Source organism: Bemisia tabaci, chromosome 3, assembly GCF_918797505.1.
Source record: "Bemisia tabaci chromosome 3, PGI_BMITA_v3".
Lineage (NCBI taxonomy): Eukaryota > Metazoa > Arthropoda > Insecta > Hemiptera > Aleyrodidae > Bemisia > Bemisia tabaci.
Window position 1 is genome coordinate 27,478,112 of NC_092795.1, and position 17,348 is coordinate 27,495,459.

Here is a 17,348-nt window from a genome sequence, read left to right on the forward strand (position 1 = left end):
TAGAGACTCAACCAAGAAGGTGAACTTCTCTCTTTCCCTTTGTTTGACACTGAATGCGTCTTATCAGTTTTCTCGAAGACCGGCCACCTGTTCGGCGTAAGCATACGGCGACAGAACTAGCAGACGCGACGCCGGACCCTCCGACGCCAACAGATCAAAACATGTCCGAGTCCGTCGACACCGCGCGCACGCTAATCAGCCAATCAGAGAGAGGGAAGCTGTTGATGGGCACGCCACACGCCACTTTCACGCAGTGACACCCCCCAGGTAGTCGGTCAGTTTTCGGCCGACCTTTGCCTCGAATCGTCCTCGCACCCGCGGCTATCCGGAACTATTTATCCATGATCATCTTTTAAATAAGTTTAAAGCGTGCTAGAACATTATTTTCGAACAATCTGCCTTGATTTCGTGTTTCGCGTGAACCCTTCGGTATATCTGAGAACGATCGTGTGCAATTCGTAGCTTGAATCGAAATTTCGCCTGAGGCTTGTGCAACGTGAGTCGGCCATGTTTTCAGAACTTGTTGAATGGCTTGGTCAGCCCTTACTCTCGAGTGATCCGAATGTAATCTATATTCCATAGAGTTTTGTCGTAATTAATAGTGTGAATCGCCGTTCATCGCTCAGTTACAGTGTCTCGCGAAAACTCCTCGGTTCATTTTAGAATCGTTTGGAATACATATCGCCCGCGGCAAGTGCAAGAATCTGCCATCCTTTAAGCCTAAGAGCCTGATGGCCTAAGGGTCCGGAGCCCTGACTCTTGATGTCCTCATAATTCATCTGAAGTTCTGAACGTAATTCTTAGCCTGTGGAATTTCATCGTTTGCTTCAACGTGCGAATAACTTACTTATCGTGTCTCGCGGAAACTCCTCGGTCGTGAGTAGTCGAATTTTGCTCGCGGAAAGTGAACGAGTCTGCCATTGTTCGGGCACTTGTTGACCCGTGACCCGTAGGTCCTGAGCCCTGACGCATGATTTCCTTGTCGTATGATTTATTGAAGTGTGAATAGCTGATTCACCAGCGCGGTCTTCGAGCTTGTGTGTTGTAATTTTTTGTGCGCATTGTTTGATAAACTCTAATCGCGGTATTCGACATAATGTGTTTTGCGGTAGTGTTTTTGTGTCAGTGTGTTCGCCTGTTTGCGTGGGTGGTTCGCGGCTCCTTTTGGATTTACCCTGATAGAATGGATAGTGTTTTATCACTGCAATGATGGTTTCCGATATATGGCCTGTTTGCTGCCGTTGATCCCGGATTGAGGTTTGAAGTATCTTTTACTTTTTTAGATTTTGCCCAGATAAGGTGTCATTCATTATGAAATTGTAACTCAATTGTACTTGTCTTCTCTACCCGTCTTGTTTTATCTCTCTTCGTTTTCCCCACCTACCTAGAATGTCTCCTTCCAAATTTTGTAGGTAGGTGAAGTGACCAATGGCTCGATGACTCCATAAAATTGCTCATACTTTTATTCTCATCAAGTATCATTCTATCACACCTTGATTTGCACTTAGGTATTTCAATTACTTTTTCAACATGTATTTAATTTACCCAAGTGTAGAGGGGCAGAAAGACAGTTTATATCTCTCTCTCTCCATCAACATTCTGTGGTCCCAGACTAATCTTGCCAAGCCTCATGGTCTTAGAAAACAAATTTCTTAAACTTATCCTTACAGGTTACTAGATCAGGCGTATTCATTGAAGATCAAAGAGAGCTCGTGTACCACCCCTAAATGATAACTAGACCAAGTACAAACTGTAATTCTGCAACCATCTTGTCCAGAAAGTTACTGGCGAAGAATATTGGCGCCTCTCTAAAAGCTCAAGCTTGTTTTTACAAATATTTGTAAAAACAAGCTTCTTCATATATGAAGAATGTGCTCCCCCCCCCCCCCCCCCACGACTTCCTTTATAGTAGGTAATTTCCTTCGCTCCTGGACTGTGCTATGTTAACTGCTACCACTGTAGCTATTATTATCTCATCCAACCCCTTCATGAGCAGATAGAACTGTTACAAGTCCCCGACTATACAAGTTATGATGTTGCTCAGTCACGAACAGCAGTAGTATTTCCTGAGATTCAAGTACCAAACCCATGATTCATGAATCCTCATCCCCCTCCCTCCTTTCCCAACTTATACCCTCGAAAGGTTCACCTTTAGTCAGTTTGTACTCTATTCGGCAAACTCTCGGGTATTTTCCAGGCAATTGAGATTATAATGTACTTTTCAGTGGCCTCAAAGGTATCTTTTACTAAACAACTTTCGAGTCCATACAGGTTCCTTAGTCCCTCTCGAATGGCGCTAAGTCGGCCATCAATTTTAAAACAATTTTCTGATTACATTTGCCCTTGTAGGTACAAATTTATATTGTCCCTGAAGCTTATGATGTCGCAATTGGGTACATGCCAAGATGACCCGTAGAAATTTTGGTATTTTTTGATAGTTCTCTTGCCATGACTAGGGCCCAACAGAGGAAATTAAACAGAGATGAAAAAGTATTGATGAAAGAGAGAGAAAGCGAACTTCCGTGCCCCACAAAGTGAATGCTGGGAAAATGTTTACTTGCAGAAGTCGCTCTTTGGTGCTGAGGAGGATCTCTCCCCCCCCCCCCCCCTTAAGTACTAGGAATAGTATCATCTGCTCCCCCCCCCTCCCTACAAATGCTACAAAGTAGATAATAGCTGCAGGGGAAGTGCAAAAAAAGTTTGAGATATTTTCCAAGGCCTAAGTATTTGCTGAGCTAATCCTTATGATTGCATTCAGCCAAATTTTGCGCCCAACAGATGCTTAAAAATGCCTCCGAGAGAGAGATAAGCATTCAAAAATTTTCAGAGAGAGATCCCCGGAATCCCCTTATTATTGGAAAGACGCAGTCTCACCCAAAACTTGTGGGGCTAGGCCACCCCCAGTCTGCTGTACCTAGTCATGCCTATGCACCTTTCCAGAAAATTTTCAAATTTTATTTGTGAGACTGTTGTGACGAAGAAGTGGAACCATATCACTGTCAGTCAATTAGGAGGGGGGGGGGGATCAGTTTCTTGCAAGAGGGCCGCAAAGTGCCCTAAAGTGACCAAAATCGCTCCCTTGAAGGTTTACTTCCTACTTTAGAAGGGCTGTCACCCACTCACCCTATCCAAATGACGATCCTGAAAATAGTAGCGGAAATTTTCAATGTCTCCCGCATATATTGACTTGCTTCTCTAATTTCATTATCGTTCATCAATAGTGAGGATGTTTCACTAGGTAGACCCGGTTTTTTTACCCAGTTTGGACCGCGCTAAGCTGAAAGGAACCAAGCCACATTTGCCATTGCCTAATTTAAATTGGCAATTTAATGTTTTACGTGAAAACGGTTGTGCGAATTTCCATGCGAATTTCAGTGAATTTTTTTCATAGTACGGTACAGCAAATTCCTTGAAACTTTCAAAAGAATTCGCACAAACGTTCTTTTGTTAACAATTGAACTGCCCAGTCAAATTTGGCAATAGCTGATGTGGTTTGGTTCCTTTCTGCCAAGCGCGGTCCCTTTATGAATTCTCTTGGCGCGAAAAGGGCCCAAGAGACAGATTTGAAGAGAGAAGGAGAAGGATAGATGAAAGATGAGAGAGGGAGAGAGAGCGACATTCATGCCCCTCCAAAGTAACAAAATTAAGTCCGAATTATCTTGTGAATTTCTGGTCAGTAGCGAGAGTAGAAATCAAGATAAAAATAGGCGGGAAAGGGGGAAAAACCCACGTTCCGCTCACAATCGGAGTTAGCCCACCCCAGGGCTCGATCCAACTGGATGCTCAGTTTTGCAGACTGGCAAACATTTCTAGGAATTCTCCTGGCCTCGGACGATTTCAGCGGATAGACCCAGAGTTTCGGTCCGAGAGCCTTTGAAGCAAAATCTTTCGCTGGCCGTCTGTCAGCCGATAACACGTGATTTTCCTTATCCATCTTTCCTCCTATCTCCTGAGAGTTTCATATCTATCTCAATTTTCAGATGTAGGGACATGTGTGTGAGTGTCCACGGTTGGCTCCCACCTCCCAGGCCACTTCCGTTGTTCTCGTGTCTAGACATGACCAACGTAGACCTCGTTCGTTGGCGATTGCCGCCCCTAAAGCGTTGTTGGTTGAATGAAACGTTGAAAACTTCTCACCACAGACGTATCCCCCCCCCCTCCTCCCCCATGAATACCTCCGATTTTGTGTCCACGCGTTAGGGAAGAGAATCTCATAGATAAGGCACTACCCTTCTTTACTAATGATTTACAACTGAATATCACTAATTTGAAATTGTATGAAAATTATGAATAAGCTATTCCATGTCAAGGTGCCAGTATTCATGTAAAAATACCATTTCTAGCAATCACTTTTTTTGTTGCTTGAATGATGGTCTCTCCAGTATAGAGTGAAACACAAAATTTGATTTCCAGAATTATTACTTCAGAGATATTTAATGTAATTCAATGTTAAACATCCGTAAAGTGGCTTTAAATTGAGTAATGAAGTTTATGTAGTTTCCCTTTTTAACTCGAACTCTTATTTTCTTTTTGCTCGTGTTTTGAACTTTTGCAACCTTCCCGTTAATCCCCCCCCCCCTTCTCCTCTAATAATGACCACTTCCATAACGTCCTATCGCCTTTTTTCTTTCTCATTTGTGATCTGTAACCTGTGTAAGTAATTATCTCTTAATAACATTATCTTTTAATGCATGTATTAATTTATTTATTAATTTATTAACTTATGTCTTGCTTTTATTTTATTTGCTTAAGGTAATTCGATGGACGTCATATTTTATGTCAGAACGACGTGACTTTCCGCGTGAATTATGTGCGCCGGTTGTAGGTGGGGGGTATGAGAGGGTAGGTGGTGGGACGGGGGAATGTGAGGGTAGGTGGTGGGACGGGGGAATGTGAGGGTAGGTGGGGGGAGGGGGGCATGTGAGGGTAGGTGGTGGGGAGGGGGGCATGTGAGGGTAGGTGGTGGGTAGGGGGGCATGAGAGGGTAGGTGGGGGAGGGGGCATGAGAGGGTAGGTGGGCATGAGAGGGTAGGTGGGGGAGGGGGCATGAGAGGGCAGGTGGGGGAGGGGGGCATGTGTGGGTAGGTGGGGGAGGGGGGCATGTGTGGGTAGGTGGTGGGGAGGGGGTATGAGAGGTTAGGTGGGAGAGGGGGTCATGAGAGGGCAGGTGGGGGGAGGGGGCATGAGAGGGCAGGTGGGGGGAGGGGGGGCAATGGGCATGTGGTGATGAGTTCCCGCGGTTTGTTGGACGGTCGGACGGGCAGTTCGTCGCGCAGTCTGTCGATCGCTTTTTCCTCGGAAAAAGCTTTCGAGAGACCGTTCGACGTACTATCCATCTGACGGTCTGAAAAACCTTGTGATCTCACCTCGACCTCGACCGAGGCCCTCGTTTCACCATCAGTTTACGATTCGACTCCTATCTTAGTGGAGTCACCGGTGGTTCCATTTTGATAGGAGTTTAATCGTGAGCTGATGGTGTAACGAGCGCTTTGATGATAACCTGCGAGGCTTCTTGGCCACAGACCAAGAGGATCTCGGGCACCGTATCCACCCGGGCAAAGTGCCTGCTGGTCGGTGGGGAAGCTCTGCCGATCACCTCCTCGCCTGCACTGACTTGCGGCTGTCACGCTTAGCGCTATTGCTGTGAATGCACGTCGCGCCGAAATCGGAACTTTTCCGGGACCGAGCACCCACCTCTTGCCCTATGTTGGGCAACTCCTTCCCACACTGGAAAAAAAACCACATTGGATCTAGCGTCCAGACTCTTGAAAAAATTGACAAGAAAAAGGACTTTTGATTCAATCAGATTTAAGCTTCTTGATTTAAGCTTAAATGTGATTGAATTAAGAGTATTTTTTCTTGTCGATGTTTTTAAGAGTCTGGACTCTAGATCCAATGTGGTTTTTTTCCAGTGCATTCTCGAGAATGGAGTTCTTGCGTGCGTCAGGGATTTGTAATTTAAATACTTTTTTTTATAAGTCGTAAATAACAACCTCCCCCACCCCTCCCTGGAGTTGGCTCCCCGCTCCCCCTTAACATTAAGGAAAAATACTCAGGATTCTTCGGTGGTAACGTCGCCTCTCCATTTCCCCAAACCTGACGACATATGTTTCAGTTGATCATAAAAATCTGTGGATTTTTAGCGTGGTTTTTCTCAAACAGAAATAATTCAGTTGAGCACTTCAGATCTCGGCGTTGAGTTTTGAGTTGGAAGATTCGTCCGTTTTTTTTCTTGTGCGATCTTCACAGACAGAATAAGAAGCTCTCATTTCGAGGGGGACGTTACAGCAAGCAAGGATGCAAGTTTCCAGCATGTAATAAGAAAATCATTCCATGGGTTTTATATCTGTAGGTTTCATACTTATGAGATCTTCGGAGAAACATTCTTTAACTTCAAGGGGGGGGGGGGGGCGGCAAACAAAAAATTGCTATTAGATGGATCCAATTTCCGACCCCTTTTTTAAAATAAATTGTATCGCGAATCCTAAACTTCAGATTTTTTGCCACCTAAGTAAAGGAAAGCGATACACTCTGAAATCGGCTGCCAGCCATGCAGCCCAAACACCCTCATGAATAGTGCACTCCAAGTTAGCTAACACCAGAGAAACGTTCTGGAATATAATCGCGCTCATCTGATTTACCTGCACGGATAAGAGGCAGCGTTACATGTTTCTTATCAAACTTTTCTCATGCGGGAGCCAACTCTGTACTCTTAATAGCCAATTCGGACTCTCGGCTCGGGAAGCTACTTATTGTCAGTATCACCCCAAATCCCTGACGCATGCAAGAGCTCCATTCCCGACCAAAGTATACTCCTCGAAAAACTAAAAAAAAAAAAAAAAAAAACTAAAAAAAACTAAAAAAACTAAAAAAAAAAACAACTACTTGCTTACTTACCATTACCTACTTACATTTGATTATACACGCTGCATTTAAAGTTCTTTTTTCTGTTTTTGTTTTCCGTAGCAGAATTTTTATTTCAATAAAAAATCGTGGAGATTTACGCCAAATTTCTGGAACTAAAAGAAACCTTTCGGTGACAAATATTGCATTCAATACTGCCAATAAAATGTTCTATGTACAATTCCACTCTTCTCATAATTTAATTCAAATGAAATTATTTTAGAAAGTTGTCACTTAAAAAGTTTTTTTCGTCACTTACTTACTCTCTTACCCCTATCCAGGGCCGCCCAAACACAATGTGGGCCCCAATGCTCCGGTAAAAATTAAAGTAACGCCTTTGACGTGTCTGGGGGGCCAAGAAATTTTTCAAAATTGAAGGTACTACAGATGGATTTTTATGCCTCCTCAACGTAATTTCTCAGTCGTTTGTATAGCTTAAATTATAACGCAACAATATATCTATATTGTCAATTTTCTAAGTCTCTCTGAAGTTCCATGAAAGAAATGGGTCGGAGGGGCCCACGAGGCAGCGAAGGAGGCCCCAAAACCTAGATAATACTCAAAAAAATTTGCTTCTTTGTGAGGTCCCGAGACAAATCGATAAACTACTTTAGTACCCCAAAAACTTTAGAACCATCTCGACCTCGGTGACGGTGAGGCAAGGTCGTAGGACGATATTCCCGTTTGCCGCCCCCCCCCCCCCCCCCCGGAATGAATGATGTAATATTAGTACCAAGTACCGCTCCTACTGTTAGTTCCAGTGTTTATTCACCACTTATGAATAATTCTAATTTTATTTTTCCTATCTTCGAAGCCGACCCTCTTCCCTTCATGAGATTCATTATCAAAGATCCAAGTTCAAGACTATCTAAAACTACGAAAATTTTTTCGAAATCAAGCCAATGACTACCTGCTAAACTCGTAGTTTATATTCTTTGCTTGTTGAACTGTCCACCCAAGATTCTCCTGGAACCACACATTTTATTGCTCTAATATTCATTGTTGAAAAAAATGTTCTAGTTCACATCAATACAGTTTTAAGTATTATTTTTTTGTAGTTTTAATTTTCGTAAATTAAACAGCGCGATAGAAAAAAATCGCGTGAGCTTTGCTCTTTGGTTAACTAGTCATTTACCAATGTAACTTATTTTTAATCTTAACGCAAAATCCCGGAGGTAATACGTTTTCAAACTTGTTTTTCTTCGAAAATAAACTTTATCTACAATCAACCAGTTCAAAATGATTGAGAGATTACAGCTTACTTGAAACTTTTCACTAACTATCTGAGGTTTATTTTAGCGGAGGCCTAAAAATGTTGAGCGAGGTAACACTTTGTCTTAATGTCACATTAATTTGCGTCCCGATGCTTTAATGGATGTCAATGCCTCGAACTTAAATAGTTGTCTACGGAAGGCATAAAAAAACAATGTATGGCGAGGCTCAAAATAATTAAACTAAAACGTTGTGGAAGTAAAAAAAAATTGTACAAAACCCCCCATAATAGCTAACAATCAAATATAAATCAAACTTTTCATCATAGCCATCAACAAAGTAAATCACCCCCCCCCCCCCCCTCAACAACTAGTCGAAGGTCGTGTAATGCATCATTGCATCTACTTGGGTTCACTATTAAACGTTAAGGTCTGTTTCTTCCTTTCAGATTTTCTTTCTTCTGAACGATCTTTGTCTGAATCATAATATGGCAGAGTATAGGTTTTTGTCGTCTTTTTTTAGGTAGTGTTTTTTTAATTATTTCATACTTTCAAAACTCAGTTTTGAAACCGAAAAAATCGCCATTTCCTCCCTTTCTCTGTTTAGGTTGCGTTTCTAAATCGGGGGTCAATAGATCCGGAAAGGCCGGAAATATTACTGATTTTTTGAAGGCACGGGCGGTTTGGAAGTACTGACGAAGTACGAAAATTCCGCAAGAAGGTCCGGAATTTTTTGCTTCATGCCATCCGTTTTTTTTTTAAGACAACTAGCAAATTATGCAATCCCTTGCGCATTGAATTTTAGTGCAGTATTTGCCCGCTAGATCACGATTTTGCCGCCAGTCGATCTATTTCTAAGTTCATGGTTACTACATTTTTTTTCGCGTTTTGTGTGTGAATTTTGAATTCTGTCACACGAAGGTACGGAAAAAGCACTGCATTTCTCTGTTGAGAAGGTGCTGTATTTTTTGGGAAAGCTCTGAAACAGCACCGTGAATGCATTGATTTTTGGTTCGCCAGTTTGAGTAGACACTCGGTAATTTCAAAAATCCTCCATGTTCCTCAGGATCTAGCCAACTATGATCTAACTGGATGCATCACTGTTAAAAATTCAATACCAGTAACCTCAAGATTTTTCACATTCCACAAGAAAATATCAAAAGTAAAATTGTATTAAATTAACGTTGTAATTCATTATTTCCAGTACCCCTGAGTTAAGTTCATTTTGGTCCTTTCGGCGTATCAGGGGAAAACCGCACGTCGGCCCCACTTGGATTGCATTTTGCAGTTCGGAATTATAATATTTGACTCTATTTAGAATCGACGAATGCACCATTTGTTTTCCTATACACATTAGTGCGTTTTTACAGTTGAGTCAGATTTTGTAGTTACTAACTGCAAAATTTACCTAGTCCATTTATTTTGATGGAAATCTGAATTTTTGGAACTCCGTATCTCATATCCAGCGTAAGATAGGACTACCTAATGCTCCAGACACACGAAACGGTTTATTGGAGATTTCTAAAACGCCACTAACTCAAGGTTTCCAAAAATGTTAGTTACGTACCTTATGTTTCTGGGATACTAAATGAGTAAGGAACTGACATCGAGGATGTGCAGCCTCCTAATTTTAAATGCAGCTTTGCATTTTATTCCAACGGGACAAGCCTAAGAGTGGTTTTTCATTTTGACACTTATTTTCTCCGCTAAGTTTTTACTGAGCGAATGATGCTTACATATATTTAGTTTTTTGCACCTGTACTCAGACGCGGTTGTTGAAATATCGAGGACAGCAGGGAATTGTTCAAACATGTTTCGTATGGTGATAACGAATTTCTCTCAGTGCAACCTTAACCAAGTAATGTGTTCGATAAAAATGTGTAATTTTTTTAACTGAATTTTTGATGAAAACTTGTGTAATGTTCATTTCCTCTTCTGGGGAAAAAATGTCTTGATGTTGCTCATTAACGCATGTTGTACTCTCACTTGTTTGCGTTTTCAGAAAAATTTTAAAACTGTACCTCCTAAGTAATTGAAAGTTAATTTTTCCCATCCGCGGTGACTTTTTATTAGAATCCCCCCCCCCCCCCCCATTTGACTTATGAAGGAAAATGAGGCCTTTCCAATAAGCATTCCCCCAAATCATTCTGAAGGAACCTCTGCTCAAGGCATTAAAGTAATTCTTGAAATGTTCAATCGTCAATATGCGTCTATTGTTGCACTTAGAAATAAGCGATAGAAATTGATCGATGGTTTTAAAAAACTTGAGGCCCCTTGAGCCCCCTTTCCGACCCTCTCCCCTAGCCAAACTACTGAGATCGATCACCGCGCTATCACCACGATGACGTCCAATCGTACTTAATTTTGCAATCAGGAACTTCTATTTTTGACTTATTCATAAATGCACCTATCTGCATAGGGAAACTAATTACACATAGGTTGTTTTTCAATTTTGCGACCACTGGTAAAAAAAACCTCTTGGACCAATGCCGCGGTGCATTGACTTAAGAGTGCAGTTTCTTGTCGCCGGATTTAAGAGTCTTGAACTCTTGTTTCAAGCGAATTTTGTATTGATTCAATTCAAAATCCTCTTGAAACTAGAGTCCAGACTCTTAAATCCGGCGACAAGAAACTGCACTCTTGAACCAAGAGGTTTTTTTTAACGAGTGTGTAGTTCTTAATTGCAAAATGCAGTCAAGTTCTCGTACAGTTTGTAGCTTGTAAGTGTATAAATGCCCATCGCTGGCAGGGGCTGTCTGCAGCATTGTTTTTGTCATGATAGCGAAGAGATCAGTAACTCTTAAATTTTCTAAAATCGAGTTTCGAAATTTGCCAAACTAATTTAGATGAAATCACTGATGCAGCACCGCATAATTCGTCTTACTTGTATACAAACTAACAACTCATGTGAATAAGCCGTAAGTGCGCAAAAATTGACCTGTTTCAGACGCAACAGCTGTACATGATATCATTTTCGCTAGAGAACCAATAAAGCTGTACTTATACGTTTAAAATGACGCCATTTTCTGCTCATGCCTAACTTTGAAATCTGTTTGATGTTTGTCCTAAAACAACCACGAAAGTATGCAAAAGATTTGTTGTAAACGGCAGATTTTTTTTTAATGCCCAAAGTTATCCTTAATCGAAAATAAAGGGAACCTCTCTTCAAATAGCTGAAAATAAAATTCGTCGCTTTTTTAATATTTTTTTAATTTATATAATCCGAACGATTTTTGAGAATCTTTCGGACGTTTGGTGGCATTTTTATGAAGAGCAGAGGCCTCTCTCAATAAAAGCATCCGCTCAGACGCCATTGAGCCCATTTTCTCACAATTTAATTATTAAACTTACGTCTCTCTTCGCTTTCACGGCAGTATTATTGTATTTCTAGTGTATATAACTAACTTTATCTTCTCGATCTTTTGGTTTCATACCGAACATCCCTTTCGTCGCAACGTTTTCAACTCTTTTTCTCCATCTTTCACGTGTACTGCGGGAGTTTCAACCGGATTTCATTTCGACTACTCAGTCCAATTTTCATCCAAGCGGAGCAACTGGATTGAATATAAGGGCGTCGTTGTGTTCCGTCCTTCATCAGCTAAAATTTTCTTCGACCTCAGGAATTCTTTATTTCGCGAAATTAAGTTCTCCTCGCACAATGATCATGCAAAACGATGTTTCTCAAAAGCGCAAAATTGGTTTCGTCGCTCCATGCCAAACGAAGATTCTCGCACTAATTAGATTTGCTCTTATCGACGCGCTGTCAAGTATATCGCCAAGCATGTTAAGAAAAGCAATTTGAATGCATCCCTTCGTTTGGATGGATTATGGATTTTTATGGTACTATGTGATGAAAAATGCAATATTCAACATGGGCCTCACCATCAGTATTTTGGACTAATATTCTTTTCACAATGCCGACAAGCTCCAGCCAAGTATGAACCATAGCGTCCATATTTTGAGCCAATGTTTTTTTTTTCGTGGATCGTATGAATAATTTCAAGTGTGTCGTGCGGTCGGGTGGTTCTCTCTCAACCTTGAACTCAAAAAAACACCCGGAATCTGCTATATCCAGGATCAAGTGCCGCAGAATTATTTCGACATCGATTTCTCCCGACACCTGACTCTCCGATGAAGAATTCTATTAAAGATGTCGTAGTGTATCCTGAAGAGGAGGTTCTTCTTAGCCGCTCTCGATGCGAAAATGATGACCTTAAGATCAGATTCGTTCCTTTACTCACCAAATCTGTCTGATACAATACTTCCAGCCATCTTCAGGGAGTTCAAGTGGAAGACGAATGGTCGAATCCCCAAGAGCCAAAACCGATTGACTGTCATTAATGTCGTTCATGACGAAACAAACGTCCGAAGAGCTCAAAAATATTCGATGACCTCACCAATGGAAAAATCTAAAAGCGGATTTCCATGGATTTTCAAGAAGAACAAAGCAACTTTGATGAACGACAATGTCGAAACAGACCATTAAAATGGACCGAAAATTACCAAGAAAATCATCGCCTTTTATAATTAACTAATAAGTTGCGATTTTCCAGGACATTGAGTCCCGGATTTAAATCTCGGTAGTGGCATTAAATTTTCACGGAACTGACGAGTGGATTTGCAGAAACAGATACTACTCGGCCTTAATCCCTGAAAATTTTAAATGCCTGGAGCATGGATGTGCTGACTCCCAAATACCGTTCAATTCAAGTTTTGTTCAAATCTCGGTAGTGGCATCAAAGTTTCACGGAACTGACGAGTGAATCTGCAGAAACAGATTTTACTCGGCCTTAATCCTGAAAATTTGAAATGCCTGGAGCATGGTCTCCCAAATACCGTTCAATTCAAGTTTTGAAAATTACAAGATGATATTCTGAAGACATTCTGATCCCAACAAGGTTTTGATTGAGCACCACGTGCCTGGAAAAAGGTGCAGAAACGTCTCGTAAATGATGGCGGCAGGACCTCAACGAAGAGACCCCGAGAAGTCGGCTACCGCATGACCTCCGAGAAGAAAAATTCATGTGGCGTTTGGGTGTCGCAGAACGCCGGAGTGCGTGTAGGAAATGCACGTTTACATATTCTGATCTCCAGTTGGAGTCGGCCGAATTTTCTCCCTTTATCAAGAGGAACGCCTCGGCAGTTTCAATCCGTGAGGCCCGATCGTTGAGATCGCAAGAAATTGACAAGCCAGTGGAAATATGCTGTTTGGATGTAACTGGATAACATTGCCAGAAATCACGTTGCGCCACGGAAGCCTCCATCTCAGCAATTGATGTATCTTTGCCGTCAAATATGCCGTGCTTGAAGTATGCGTTCGATATCGCAGGCACTCCGAACGATCCTTCCTGACTTGACCATACGTACATTGGTATCTCTCGTGATACCTACACTGAGAAAAAACTATGGCTTATAAACCTATTAGAGGTAAATATGGAACACTACTAATAGTAGTACCTCTACATATAATAATAGCACATATACCTTAGTTATGGTACCTGTACCTCAATTAGGTACAGAGACGTTAGTATGGTTCACAGACCGAGAATCATTAGTTTATTTACGACTATTATAGGTGTTCCATATTTACCTCTAATAGGTTTATAAACCATAGTTTTTTCTCAGTGTAGTTCGAAATTACGGCATCAGCGTTTCAGCGTTTTTAAACCGTTTTGGCGTTTGGAGACTGGGAGAATGATTCTGTTTCCATCGAATCGTTCATCGTGCCTTTCCAGTGGCACTCAAGTTTGGAGGCAACACCTCAGTCAGCTATTATCTTGAAATGGTACTGTATGTCCATTGCGTCTACGAATTTCCGTCCGAAGATCCCAAGGCCCGTGGCTCCAGCCGTTTTTTCAAGCATGTGCTCTAGCAACGCCTGGTAAAATACGAAACTCAACCCAACGCAGCGCAATTAATTGAAATCAAGGTGAAAGCCCCCTTTTTTCTGGAAACTAACTTCGGGTCTCTGACTTGGGTGAAACGTTTCAGTGACACCGCAATTTCATCGCTCAGAGAAAATACCCCGCGCATCCACCAAGATTCGTCAACGTACGTCCTTGGGCATATTATTCGTCGTCCAAGGGAGGCTGGCTGCGTGGACAACCTGCCAACATGGATTAAATGTGCGTTTCATACCTGCTACAGTGCCACCAACCCGGTGAGCTTATCGAATGTTCTGCCGGTATTGATACTCAATAAATTCGCAAAAGAATGGGCGATAGGATTGGTGTATATTTGTAGCCCGTTGGGCCGACCTTTTTTTTGCTAGAGGCAGCTTGAACTCAACTATTCGAAATCAAAACTGTGAATTGTCTCAAGCGGATGCCAACGATGGATCGAGAAAAACACCCGAGTAGTGCACTGAAGATGGGAAAAAGTAACTAGGACGACCACTAATATACCGAAGATTTGTATGCTTAGGGATGCGGATGAAACGGCGTGGAACTCGAGATGTCAAATTGTAAAAGATCTTTTTGGAAAACCATGTCAAAGGCTTCCGTATCGTTTATTTGCCCAAACGTAATTCGCTGATGCCGTATCGGCGTTGTAGAGTCGGATTACGCTTGAGTGTATGAACGATGCGTAAGTTTATTTCAGGTGTCTTACTATTGTATGTAATTATGCGTTTATCGTGGACGGATTTGAAAAAAAATTGCCAGAAATCATCGAAAAGGCAAAAAAAAAAATGAAAAAAAAAAAAAAAAAAAAATGAAAAAAAAGAATGAAAAATAAAAAAAAATGAAAAATAAAAAAAAATGAATAATAAAAAAAAATGAAAAATAAAAAAAAAATGAAAAATAAACAAAAAAATGTAAAAAACAATTTAAGAAAAAAAACACTACAAGAAGAAAAAACACTAAAAGAAAAAAAAACACTGATAGAAAAAAAACACTGAAAGAAAGAAAAACACAGAAAGAAAAAAAAAACACTGAAAGAAAAAAAAACTAAAAGAAAAAAAAAAAACAATAAACGAAGAAAAAAGCACAATAACAGAAATATTGGAGAACAACAAAAATAAACACCCATACACACTTTAAGACTAAGAAAGAAGATCGCCTGAAGTCAGTCCAGCATTTTAAGTAAATGCAGGAATCATGATGACGGATTTTCTGTCGCAGTCTAAAAGTGTGTAAACTTATTTAACGTGGCCTTTACTGTAAGGTAATCTGGGTACATTGCTTTCTGTAAATGCAATGTAAATTGCATATCGACGGTGAAACTCACAAACCACATAACTCGTCTGCGATCTTAAAAATCTCTCCTTTCATTTTATTTGTCTAAAAGAGGACATTTAACATTAATCATTCAAAGTTTTACAGAATTTACCCCGCACAGATTGGGAAAATCACGGGTGTTTTAAAAAATTGACGTTGAGTAGTTCTCCATCTAAAACAAAAAGTATGACAGGGAAGTTTGCGATGTCGCAAACCGAGCTGTCAGTGGCGAGGCGTGAATAATTGAGTATCGATATTTCCCCATTTGAAGCTATGGTAAAAAATCGATTATTAAGGTGTCCGTTGCGAATACCCTGTTTATCGATCTTATTCCATAGGTTTAAATGGCAGATCAATCGATTTATCGCAAAGCACGCCACGCCACCGCGAGCTTTGTGGTTTGGTTCGTAGTTTCACCGTCGATATGAACTTATTATCACTGTTGAGAAATTCATTATCACCAAAGTTGCTCGCACATCGGATCTTTCTTCTCTTTTCTGTTCCTATACACTTCTGTATTTTAAAGATATATAGGTTTTCTGCTTCCAGAAAAATTCCGGTTCCTCTGCTATTTCTGCCGTGCAACGCAAAAACGCCGTAAACGCCATTTTACATTTTTTTTTAAAAAAACGTATCGTAGCAGAAAAACTTGTGTACCTTGGAAGAACATTTTTACAGAATTCTTTTGCAAATACTATCAAGAACTTAACCTGAAAATTTAAGTAGCATGGGTAAAACAGTCTTTATTCTATAAAGTGTTAAGTTCCAAAAAACGCGGGAAAATCTTGATGGATTTACGGCGTTCTTGCTTAGTACGGCAGATCTATCCTTTAGGAAAATCTTCAGTTCGTCAATGATACTCCCTAATGCGTTTTCTCATTGAATAATGACATGCTTAAAACAATGATAATGGTCGCGTTTTCAAATATGTAATACAGGGTGTTTCAGAATAAGATAATCACTTTGAGTATCATTTAAACGCTTCGAATATCGAAAAATGCCGAAACTTTTAACCGAAAGTTTTTAAGGGCGACCTCCTCTCTGCAGATGTCCACTTTTGGGCCCTCCGAGGGCGTTTCGGCGTTTTTCAATACGCGAATGTGTTCAAAGGATATTCGAAGTGGACACCTTATTTTGAAACACCTTGTTTTCAAGCTCAGGTATTACTCTCACTGCCTGGACGAAATCGCCGCACTGCGTGCGGGCAGAGGCGAAACAGGCAGTGAGAGTAAACAGGTATGCAGATTTTCGCGTTTTAAGGTAGGAAATACAGGGTTTTTCAAAAGAAATAATCCACCTTGAATATTTTGTTTAACTTTCAAGGGGGAACTCTCTTCCGCAAGTTTATAATTCTAAGCCCCTTCAGGGCGTTTTGTAATATTCGAATTTGTTCAAAGAATATTCAAGGTGGATAGTTTCTTTTGAAACACCCGGTATTTGAGCTCAAGCACTGCTCTCACTGTCTGGCCGAAATCGCCGCACTGTGTGCGGGCAGAGACGAAACAGGCAGTGAGAGTGATCAGGAAATTGAATGTCATTAGAACATGAACTTTCGAAGAAAAATTAGATAGTATAGGGTCTTTCTTCTAACTTTGGCGGTGCACCCCTTTTAAGCATCGCTCTTAAAATTATCATTATACGCGCCAAACAAGGGAATTCAAACATACGAAATGAAAATCTGAGAATTAAGTATACAATACGCAATAATTGAATCTGAATGTGCGAAAGCAACTTTCAATTTTTTTATTTTTAAGAAAAGCGCAACCATACTGTACAAGGCTCCCAAGCTCGAATAAATAATGTGCAAAAGCTAACCTCCATACCTCAAGAAGTCTTTAAAATAAAAAAGCCCCAAACATGTGATAGAGTGGACATTATCAGTGTTCTCAATAGACGATTTAATTTACGTCTTTTCAATCAAGTATCCTAGAAATATTCGGTGCTTCTACTTATATTATTGGAACACCTATGAACCTTTTTTCCCGTCTCTATTTATATTCTCTGCGATCAGAAACTG

General features: G+C 40.8%; 1 protein-coding gene across 1 annotated transcript in view; it reads left to right on the forward strand.

The window, feature by feature from the left end:
- Positions 1–281: 281 nt before the first annotated feature.
- Positions 282–17,348, forward strand: part of LOC109031066 (Ig-like and fibronectin type-III domain-containing protein 1) — a 415,859-nt gene continuing 398,792 nt past the window's right edge. The window contains exon 1 of the mRNA XM_019042365.2: positions 282–1,257. The gene's annotated coding sequence lies outside the window, so the exon portion shown is untranslated. The remainder of the gene's footprint in view (positions 1,258–17,348) is intronic.